This window comes from Mastomys coucha, unplaced genomic scaffold, assembly GCF_008632895.1.
Source record: "Mastomys coucha isolate ucsf_1 unplaced genomic scaffold, UCSF_Mcou_1 pScaffold5, whole genome shotgun sequence".
NCBI lineage: Eukaryota > Metazoa > Chordata > Mammalia > Rodentia > Muridae > Mastomys > Mastomys coucha.
Window position 1 is genome coordinate 71,846,666 of NW_022196911.1, and position 11,110 is coordinate 71,857,775.

The 11,110-nt window shown below is 42.7% G+C and overlaps 1 pseudogene; it reads left to right on the forward strand.

Moving 5' to 3' along the window:
* LOC116077222 overlaps positions 1 to 7,531 on the forward strand; it is a 9,480-nt pseudogene extending 1,949 nt beyond the window's left edge.
* The last annotated feature ends 3,579 nt before the right edge of the window (positions 7,532 to 11,110 follow it).

Here is an 11,110-nt window from a genome sequence, read left to right on the forward strand (position 1 = left end):
AAGAAAGAAGCAAAGAAACAAAGAAAGTGAGAGAAAGAGTATACTGTAGTTTAGTTCCTATGTCAAATCTTAGTCTCAATTAGTATTTTTGGTTTTTTGTTTGTTTTATTTTTATGTGTGGATGCTTTGCCTGCATGTATTTATAATGTCCATACATTAGCTGAGCAGGCCAGGAGGGGGCATCAGATCCCCTGGAACTGGAGTTATAGAGTTTTGTGAGCTACCATGTGGGTGCTGGGTATTGAGCCCAAGGTGTTCTGGAAGAGTACCCAGTGCTCTTAACCTCTGTGCCATCTCCCCAGCCTTCTCTTGATGCTTCCCGCTCCTTCTCTCTTCTCCATCTTTTTCTTTTCTTCCTTCCTTCCTTCCTCCTTCCTTCCTTTTTATTTTTTCTTTTGAGACAGGGTCTCACTATGTAACCCTGGCTATCCTGGAATTCACTGCAGTCTGGACTGGCCTTGGACTCAGGGAGATCCACCTGCCTCTGCCTCCCAGGTACTGAGGTTAAAGGTGTGAGCCATCGTGTCCAGCCCATCACGCCTGGCCAATCAATCTCTTGGTGCTTCTTTATAGGCTGTTTTAGTATACAACTTCTCATGATGATGGGTTCTTTTTCTGCCCCTCATTTCTGAATCTACTGTAACATCCTGGCATTTGCTGTTTTGATTGACATTTGGATGGTTCCAAATGTTCCCTATATCCTAGACACCAGTTTTGTTTTGATTGATACTGTGGCTCACTGTGCATGCCCAGTCTTGCAAAGCAGATGATAATCTCCAGTTCGCCTCAGCAGCTCCCGTTCCCACGGTCACAACAGAGGCACTCAGTCATGCATCCATGCAAGCTCCTAGATGCTTCAAACTTAGCCTTCTCATTGGCTATATTGGGATCACTTTTCACTTGCTCAATCAAGAGACAATTGTATAGATGAGGATGATCACCCCTTGTATAGAAGTTGTATACTGATAAACATAAAAACACTTGCTTCATAAAATTGATGTTAATTAGCACAATTGCTACAGTATAGCTACCAGTAATTTTTCCTGCAAAAAACACTTACAGGATGGGCAGGTAGCTAGCTGGGAGGTAATTCAGTGGTAGAGCGCTTCCCTAGAATGCACAAAGCCCTGGGTTCTATCCCTAGTACCAAACAAACCAACCAGCCCCTAAATATCTTACCAATAGTATGGCTACTTCCAGCCTTCTTTTCTGTTTCTTAAGCTCTTTTTCTACCTGTTGGATTCTTTAAAAAACAAATAAACAGCAACAATTACAACAAACAGAAAAATAAAACACAGTATCTCATGACCCTAATCTGGCTTCAAACTCCTCATGGAGCTGAGGATGACCTGGGACTTCTGATCTTCCAGCTTTTACTTCCTCCCAAGTGCTGGAATTGCAGGTGAGAAAAACCACATCTGGTTTTACGGGATGCTGGGGATCAAATTCAGACCTCTGTGTATAGCTCGTTAAACACTACTGACAGAGCTAAGTCTCCAGCCCAGTGTCTGCTATATTCTGATGCATCCCTTGAGCTGGGTCCAATCCCCAGTAACCCATAAAGCCAAGCATTGTAACACATGCCTATAATCTAAGCAGAGGTAGAAAAATCAGAATTTCTAGGTTCCTCAGCTACATAGTGAATTTGAAGCCAGCCTTGCCATGCCTTGCACATTTAACATGTTGTGTTTAGAGTTTAGCCACCTTTGAACAGATAATGAATGGCACACTATACTATACAAGAACAAACGGTTTTAGGGAGTAATACAATAGAGTGGCTACATACAGTATTTTGTACATGACTAAATGTTTCTGTGAATATTATTCCTTAGTCTTTATCATAGTCCTGGAGGAGACAGGACAATAAAACGAGGGGCCTGACACCAGGATTGTCTGTGTGCCTGTCTGAGTATTTCTCCTTTTTGGACTCCAGTGTCCTATTACAGTCTTGTTGGAAGAATCAGAAATTGCTTAGTGAGCACTTATGTGATGTTTTGACACTCGAGAAAATGGTGACACCCTCGTGGCTGGCACGTGATATGCATGTATCTATTCTGACAGCACAAAAGGCTATTTTCTGAGTTGATTTCAAAACACCTGGACATGACAGCAAACAGTATTTTACAGCATCTTGCAAGTTTCACAATTAGCTCTATCACTTTTAGGTGCCTATTATGTTTCCTCCCTACTTATGAGATAAGCAGTGAGTCACTTCTATAGGAAAAACTCATATACCATGGAAGTAAACCAGGGAAATGTAGAAATCCCCCATTATTCCACATTCACAAATGCACAATCAGAACAAGCATGTGTGCAGCCTTCTGTAGAGGCAAGACTGTCAGCAGTTGGATGTTCTTCCCAGTGAACCCTGTGTGATTACACACTGCAGCATGTGCCCATCACTTTTAACCACTGTGGTCGCAAGTTACATCAGTTATGCTTACTGCTGAGTAATTTATTCTCACCCATCTTATCCCTCTTAGTATGTTCTGGAGACCCTTCTCTTCATTGTCAGCCTAGTGTCTGTCTCTCTCTCTCCCTCTGTGTATATGTATTTGTGTGTCTTTCTCTGTCTTTTTCTCTGTCTGTTTCTCTGTGTGTGTGTGTTTCTCTGTCTCATCCTCTCTGTCTCATCTCTCTGTCTGTCAGTCTGTCTCTCCTTGTGTCTTTGTCTCTTTCTCTGTTTCTCTTGTCTGTCTCCCCTCCTCCAGTAGAGAAGATAGATGCAGGGTTTTGTGTATGCTACAAAAGCATTGTACCACAGAGGCACACCCTCTCAATCATTCTCTTTAATGCCTATATAGTATTCCATTGTGTTAGAACATTCTGTGAAATATTTAGCGTTACTAGTTATTATTTTTGGTGTGTACCCCAGAACCTCAAATTCATGATCCTCCTGCTTCAGCCTCCCAAGTGCTGGTATTATAGAGTTACATACCACATGCCAAGCATAAATATCCTTTTAATACATATTTATCTTACATTAGCTCTATAAAATAATGCCTATATCTTTTAGTCTTTAGCCTTTCAGATAGCATCAGTTATTTAAATATTACAAAGTTTGTATTGGCCTGTTGTATTTCTTCTATTTCCAGTCTTTACGACTTGAATAACTGTTGGTAAAACTTGTAAAGATCTTTATTTGTGCACCACATGCATGAGTGCAAGCATGTATGTAGATGAATCAGTTGTGAGAGTTGGTTCTTTCTCCTAGGTATGGGTCCCGGAGATGGAATTCACAGGTTGCCAGGCCTGGTGGCAAGCACTTAACCCTCTGAGCCATCTCAGTGGCCTCACTGATGTGAGATGTATACAGATCTGTCCATCCCACTCCAGTCTAAACCCCTACTCACACCTGGGGATTGTGTCTTGTTTCGGAATTTTTTTTCTCCACCCTGTAAATTATAAAAGTAATTTTTGAAATATCTTCAACTGTCTTTGGAGTGTTTGACATTTAATACACCTGAAGCTTATTCCTATGTGGTGTTGCATTTGTCTCCTAGAGCTATTGTACTGCATTGCCATAGGTGTGTAGATTATAAAAATAGACATTTCTCACAGCTCTAGAGACCAGAGCCTTGAAACACCATTTGGATTGGCTCCATCTTGGAGGAGGCTCTGAGGGAAAAGTCTTGGCGTCTTCCTCCTTAGCCCCTGGTGGCCACCAGCAGCCCTGGGCCTCTGGCTACTGCCCCAACATCCCAGCTCTGGACATCCACAGCTCCCCTGTCACCTGGAGGCCTTTTCTGTCTATTGTAAGGAGACTCTCAGGTTAATAATGTCTCAGTGGTAGATGCCACTTTAATCTACTATGGCCTCAACTTAGCCCCTGTTAGTTACCAAGTGATTCACATTTGGAGGCTCTAGGTGGATATGAGTTATGAGGGATAATTTAGCTTCTGGGGCTGAGGCCATAGCTCACTTGCCTAGTGTGCACATGTCCCCAGGTTCAATCCCTGATACCACAAAAATATGCCCAGCATAGTGGCTCATACTATAATTCTAGCCTTGGAGAGGCTGAGGCAGGAAGATGGCCAGGGGTTTGAGGCCAGACTCAGGTACAGAGTGAAACCATGTCTCAAACAAACAAATTTTAATTTTCAATTTTAGAATTAGTTTTCCAAATAGAATGTTAATAATTTTTATAGTTTTCTTGCTAGTCCTGATATACTTGCCACATATAAACACTGGCCTGCGGTTGTAGCTCAGTATATACAATGCTGGCCTGTATGTATGCACAAGACCCAGGGTCCTGTCCTCAGAACCCCACAAATTGGATGTAACATGGCAAGCTTGTAGTCCCAACATGCAGTGTAGCAAGAGTATCTTATGTATTGTATAGATGCATCACCTGTCACTTAAAAAACAAAAACAAAAATCAAAACGAAACAAAACAAAACAAAAACCAAACCATGGCCTATAGGAAAGAGTAGAAGAGAACGTGGGATGTCCAAGAGAAGAAAGAATTCTGGGATATACCCAGGCATGAGAGATCCACCTGGGATGATGTGAGGAGACTGACACATGGCACCTGAGCACCTGAGCACAGGTAATCAGCCATTTGACAGAATGTAGACTAAAGTAAATGGGTTAGTCTATGTTATGATCTAATAAGAGATAGGGCCAAGGTATTTATAAATATATTTTGAGTCTAAGTCTTAGTTCTGTGAACATGGGGGTGAGAGGAAGAACCAGACTGAACTTCTGCAATGCAAGAGGTAGAGGCAGGATCAGGAGTTCAAAGTCATACTTGGTTACACAGTGAGTGCAGCCAACCTGGGCCACGTGAGATGCTAAACCTCAAAAACCCAAAACCAGGGCCTGGAGACAGTTCAGATGGTAGAGTGCTGTCCAGAAACCCGGTGATGTGAGGCAGGCCGGTGACCCGGGCACACGGGAGGCAGAAGCAGGAGGATCCTCCGGCCATCCTCAGCTACACAGTCAGAGGCCCCCCGGGGCTACACAGAACCTTGTCTCAACAAAACAAAACAAAACTACCAAATCAGCAACAATTGAATGCTGTCTGGTTCCCCTGATGCCTTTGTTTCTAGTTACAAAGTGTTTTGATGTTCAGAAAAACTCTTTCTCCTTCCCCAGGCTCTTTTAGTCAATTCAAGTATTTCTTGGCTTTTTTTTTTTTTTTTTAACACTCTATCTAGTTTGCAAAAGTTGGGTTTTAATTAAGATCACATTAAGTTTGTACATCAGCTTTAGGGTAAATCAACATTTATAATATTGAATCCTTCATCATAGGGCCACACTCTACTTACTTAGGCATTCATATATTTTGGTAAAGTTATATAGCTGCTTTCATATAACTCTTGCATATATGTGTTTGTTTGTTTGTTTTGTTTTTTGAGACAGGGTTTCTTTGTATAGCCCTGGCTGTCCTGGAACTCATTCTGTAGACCAGGCTGGCAACCTGAACCCAGAAATCTGCCTGCCTCTGCTTCCTAAATGCTGGGATTAAAGGCATGCGCCACCACTGCCCAGTTTTTGTTTCTGTTTTTAAAAATTATTTACTTATCTGAGAGGAGGGCAGGAGCACCATGATTAGTGCCTGCTCTATGACCTTCACTTAGCACTTAAATTACTTAAAACTTTCCAGATCTTTCTAAGGCCTCTACCAGGCAGCTCCCCCATGCTACTTAATAATATGGGGGCTTTTTTTCTGCCTGTAGGGTAAGGGTGTCTCAGCCAGGCTCACAACTCACAGTTCACTCTGTAGACTGATCATTAACACTTGTGAGGCTCATCAGTGTGGCGACATTCAGAGGCCCCATGGTGACCTTGCTGCTGAGGTTCATGTTGCCCTGTATGGTGATTCCTCCCCAAGTAAGATGTTCAAGTTATTTATAATCAATCAGCTTTCTCAGCCGTGTTTTTAGTTTTGAGCCATTTACCTACAATCTTGCTAACATATGATTTTTACAGTTGAAATAGGCTGTGTATGGTAAAGCTATAGACTTCTTTTTCAAAGAATGGCTTTTTCTTCATTTCGTCATTAAATATAAAGTGCCACCAATAAATATACTATTTATTCCCTAGAGATTAATGGAGTTCAGCCTGTACAAAGAACAAATCAGGTACTTAAAAAGAAGCTTGGGCTTCTATAAATACTGTGGTGCTCACTCAGTTGCTGGATGCTAGTAAGAATGGGATTCTGAACATTTTTAAAATAAAAGTTACCAGGGGAAAAAAAGCCTTGTTTCTGTTGGTCTGTGAATAAATGCAGAAGTCAGTCAGCTTGGAATGGTGTCGCTCAGCAAGTCAGAAGAAGCAAGTTTGAGGACAACCTGACTACACAGTAAAACAGAGCCAGGGAGATGGCTCCGTTGATAACGTCTTGCAGTGTGGACATGAGGGCCTGAGTTTGAGTCTAGAGCTCATATTTTTAAAACAGAAAAAAAAAAAACAGGTGTATGGTCCACACTTAAAATCCCAGCACTGGAGAGGCGGAGGAAGGCAGATGCCCGGGGTTCATTGGCCAGCCAGCCTAGCCTAACAGCGAGCTCTGTGGCCCAAAGAGAGATCCCTGCCTCCAAACAAAGACCCTACCCCAGGGATGGCAACTTGAGGTTGACCTCTGCCCCTCACATAAATAAAAAAAAACCACACACACACACACCTTTTTTAAAAAACTAAAAGACAGAGCAACAACCCAAAATAAAGACAGATACACGGCACTCAGGAGGCAAAGCCAGTGGATCTCAGTGAGTTTGAGGATAGACTGGTCTACATAGTAAGCTCCAAAACAGCCACGGAAATATAGTAAGACCCTGCCTCAAAAACAAAAACAACGATAAGGTGTTTTCCCATGATTCTTTCTCTTCGCCATCTTTCCCCGGCAGGCCGATCACCATGAAGGTCAAGCTGTGCAGTTTCAGCGGGTACAAAATCTACCCGGGACCTGGGCGATGCTACGCCAGGACCAACGGGAAGGTTTTCCAGTTTCTTTTTGTTTGTTTCTTTGTTTGTTTTTCGAGACAGGGTTTCTCTGTATAGTCCTGGCTGTCCTGGAACTCACTCTGTAGATCAGGCTGGCCTTGAACCCAGAAGTCCGCCTGACTCTGCCTCCCAAGGTGGGGATTAAAGGCGTGCGCCACCACCGCTGGGCAGTTTTTCAGTTTCTTAATGCAAAATGTGAATCCGAATTCCTTTCCAAAAAGAATCCTCGGCAGATAAACTGGACTGTCCTCTACAGAAAAAAAAAAAAAAAAAAAAAAAACACAAGAAAGAACAGTCGGAAGAAATTCAAAAGAAAAGAGCCCGCCGTGCAGTCAAATTCCAGGGAGCCATCACTGGTGCATCTCTTGCTGAAATAATGGCCAAGAGGAATCAAAAACCAGAGGTTAGGAAAGCTCAGCGAGAGCAAGCTACAAGGGCTGCCAAGGAAGCAAAAAAGGCTAAGCAGGCATCAAAGAAGACAGCCATGGCTGCTGCCAAGGCCCCCACAAAGGCAGCACCTAAACAAACAATGATTGTGAAGCCTGTGAAGGTCTCTGCTCCCAGAGCTGGTGGGAAACGGTAATTTGGTAGATCAGAGTTTGAAATAAAGATCTGTCTTTAAAAAGAAAACAACAACAAAAGAAAAGTAGAAACATAGCCTTTTCTCTTTGAAAGATAATAGTAATAATCTATAGTAATTAGCATTTAAATTATATAATACATAGTAATTAAACTCAAATGTCAAATTACTAAAATTTAATGAGTTATTAAATATGAAGTTTGGGAAATTCTAAATAACACCAACAGTACTTATAAGTATTAGTACTGTAGTTTTAAATTTCATCTCACTCAAATATGTACTAATTGCAAGTGCTGGCTGCGCATAGTAGCACATGCCTATCATCCTATTTCTTGATTTTAGTCCCAGCACTCCAAAGGCTGAGGCAAAGGCAGGTGGACATCTGTGAGTCTGAGGCTAGCCTGGTCTACATAGAGAGAGTTCCAGACCAGCCAGAGCTACATAGTTTGATCCTACCTCAAATAATAAAATAAATAAAATGAAGGTGATTGGGGAGTATTCTACCAAAATATAACATTACTATTTGTGATTATTATTATCTGCGATGGGCATGTTTTATTTTTTAATTATAATCAGAAAACAATACAAAAAGTTATCTGACTTAAGCAAACACTAAACCTTTTGCAGAATTACTATGAGACAGAAGACATCAAATCTTGTTGGTTTTATTTCTAATTTGGGAAGGCAGCTGGGTTTATTCACAAGGATTTTCTAGCTCTCCTCCATTCAAAGTAATTTCCCTAATGGCTCAGTGTCCTTGAACAGCTGCAAAACACAAGTTTAGAAATGCTACCCTTTAGGTCACTGTGACCTATACAGACAATCTATTTTTTTTTTCTTTTTACAAAAGAAATTTGTATGTAAAAGACTTCAGAAATATGAAATAACACACAAAGGCAGGCACTTTATAATCAGCCCTTTGTGTAAATTATGGTTTTATTGACAAGATGATTATCGCTGCACACAGAGCAAAGACTTCCCTGGGGTGTGTGGCTGTGAATACTGTTTGCAGAAACCATGTGCTTGGGGTGTGGCTGTACTTCCTAAAAGACCCACAGTTTGCTTTTGCAACTAGACCAGGACAGAACCAAGGAAAACTGAAGTTTGGAGTTGGTTTAAGCTAGTTAAGGCTAGTCATAGATAGCTTTAATCTAACAGGTGCTTATTTTGTTAGCTTTCTGTCACTGTAAACAAAACAAAACAAGACAGTGTAAATCGTAAATGAGGATCCATGTTGGTGCGGTTTCAGGGTTTCTTTTCATGGTCATTTGGTACCACTGTGCTTGGGCTTGCTGAGAGGCAGAGAACACACAACAGAACAAAGCTGCAGGGAGAGAAGGGGTTTGGGAACACAGACAAAATACACCCTTGTAGTGCACTTACTAAACCCTGCCTCCTAAAGTTCCCACCACACCCAGTAGCCCATTAAGCTCTGAGCCCATCAGTGGACTAATCCCTGGATGAGGTCAGAGTGAGGGCCCTACCTCTTAGCATTGCTGCCCTGGGTACCAAGCGTTCCACACAGGAGCTCCCATGGTATTCCACACTCAAATCAGATACTTACTGAATTTAACAGCAGAGATATGAGCTGCAGGCAGCCAAGAGAAGGAGCAATATCCCTTGTCAGTTTAACATGTGTGCTGGGCCTGACAAGGGATATTGCTTTGATTCATGACTCACTCGATTGTTCAAGTCACCCTGTGAGGCAGGTAGGACTGCCCACTCCCCGCCATGGAGCTGAAGCTGCTTTCTCCATCTCAAATGTAAGACCAGAAGAGCCTTACATCCAGGATGTCCCACTCACAGAAACACAGAGATCGATGCAACAAGCAAGAGGTTTATTGATGCAACAAGCAAGAGGTTTATTGATCCAGTGTGCTGGGGCCATCCTGCAAGTGGGGCATCCTGCAAGTACCCTTAACACTCCAAGCATTCAATTTTTATACAGTTTTTGAGGGTAGACTCTGGTAACAGCATGAGTTGGTTTACACCTATTTGAGGCCCTTGCTGACCTTTCTCAATTGGTGACCCCAGATTGATTCTTAATCACCAGAAGGGGGAACTAAAACTTTTTTGGTCGTTATCGGCACCTGCCCTGCAATCAGTCGGGGCTTCCTGTAAAGTTTGTATTGCTGGGACATTCTGGGGAGTGTACATTCCTGGCAAGGTCTTTCAGCAGCCATCTTATGTTCTCTAAGGTCACACACACACAGCTTGAGTTAGTTGCAAGCTGCAAACCCCAGCCTCAGTGCTGTCTGCCATGACTGCCTTCCACAGTCACTACCTACCACCTGTGCTAACAGCAGGCTTACATCATCAGTGCCAGGCTGTAGGAGGAGGATGCTTGTCTTCCTAGCCACACCTTCAGCCCTAACGGCAAGTCACCTCCTCCTTTCTGCCACATCACCTAAAGGAAACAATGGTCCAGGAAAAGGCCCACATTCTTTTCCTTTTTGTATGCTTCCTTGCATCTTTCTTGGTGTCTTGCATCCCTTTCTCTCACTTAGGTGTTGTAATTGTCAGTCTACAAATTCATATCTCTGTGTCTATGTGCCCCTGGCTTGGGGGTAGATCTTGGTTTATTCCCTAAAACTCTATTTTGGTCTATCTATAAAAATATATTTATCTTATGTGGGGCAGGGGGTGTGCACGCATGAGTACAGGTGCCCTCAGAGGCCAACAGAGCTACAGTTGGAGTTACAGGTGGCTGTAATCTACCCTATGTAGGTGATGGAAACTGAACTCAGGTCCTCTACAAGAGTAGTCTGTGTGCTCTTAGCTGCTGAGCCACTTCTCCAACCCCACTTGGTTTCTCCTAATCATCTTCCTGCGTCTCTCTCCCCTGGCTTTCCTATCACTTTATTTTCTGTCCCTCCTTCCAACTCTGTTTCTGCTTCATCAGTCCCTAATGTGACAAAAAATGTGGTCCCAAACAAAATAACTGACTTCAAGATTTCACGTTCTCTATTAGGATTTTTAAAGCATCTGAGTGTGCGAGAACCCCAAATTCAAAATAAAGATGTTTGTGTGTGAATTTCAATTGTCTCCTTATAGGAATACTTTCCTGGGCAGGAAGCTGATCTCTTTGATGAAGGGGAGTAGCCCACATAGCACATATATGGTAGCCCCCTGGGAGTTTGCAAATATTTCACAAGGAAACAAGATATTTTCAGTTTATGTCTGGGAGGCAGCCATAGGGAGAGCCTCTGTATTCCCATCTGCTAATGATATCCAGGTGGCCTAGGGGGATGGGAGAGAACCAAAGAGGAGGATCACATACTTCAATGGTGGACTCCTCACACAGCCTTTGAAAACTGGATCTTTATGAATTTCCTGTTCAAAGAGTGAGACTTGTGTCTGTCTATCTGTCTGTGTCTGTGGAGGCCAGAAGACAACCTCAAATTTCAATCCTCGAGTGCTTTTCAGATTGTGTTTTTAAGACAGGGTCTCTCATTGGCCCAGAGCTCTCCATAGGCTAGGCTGATTGTACTCTAAGTCACCGGGATCTGCCTGTCCCTGTTTCTCTAGAGCCAGGCCCTCAAGCTCATCACTGTGCAAAGCTGATGTTGGACAGGGGCTCTG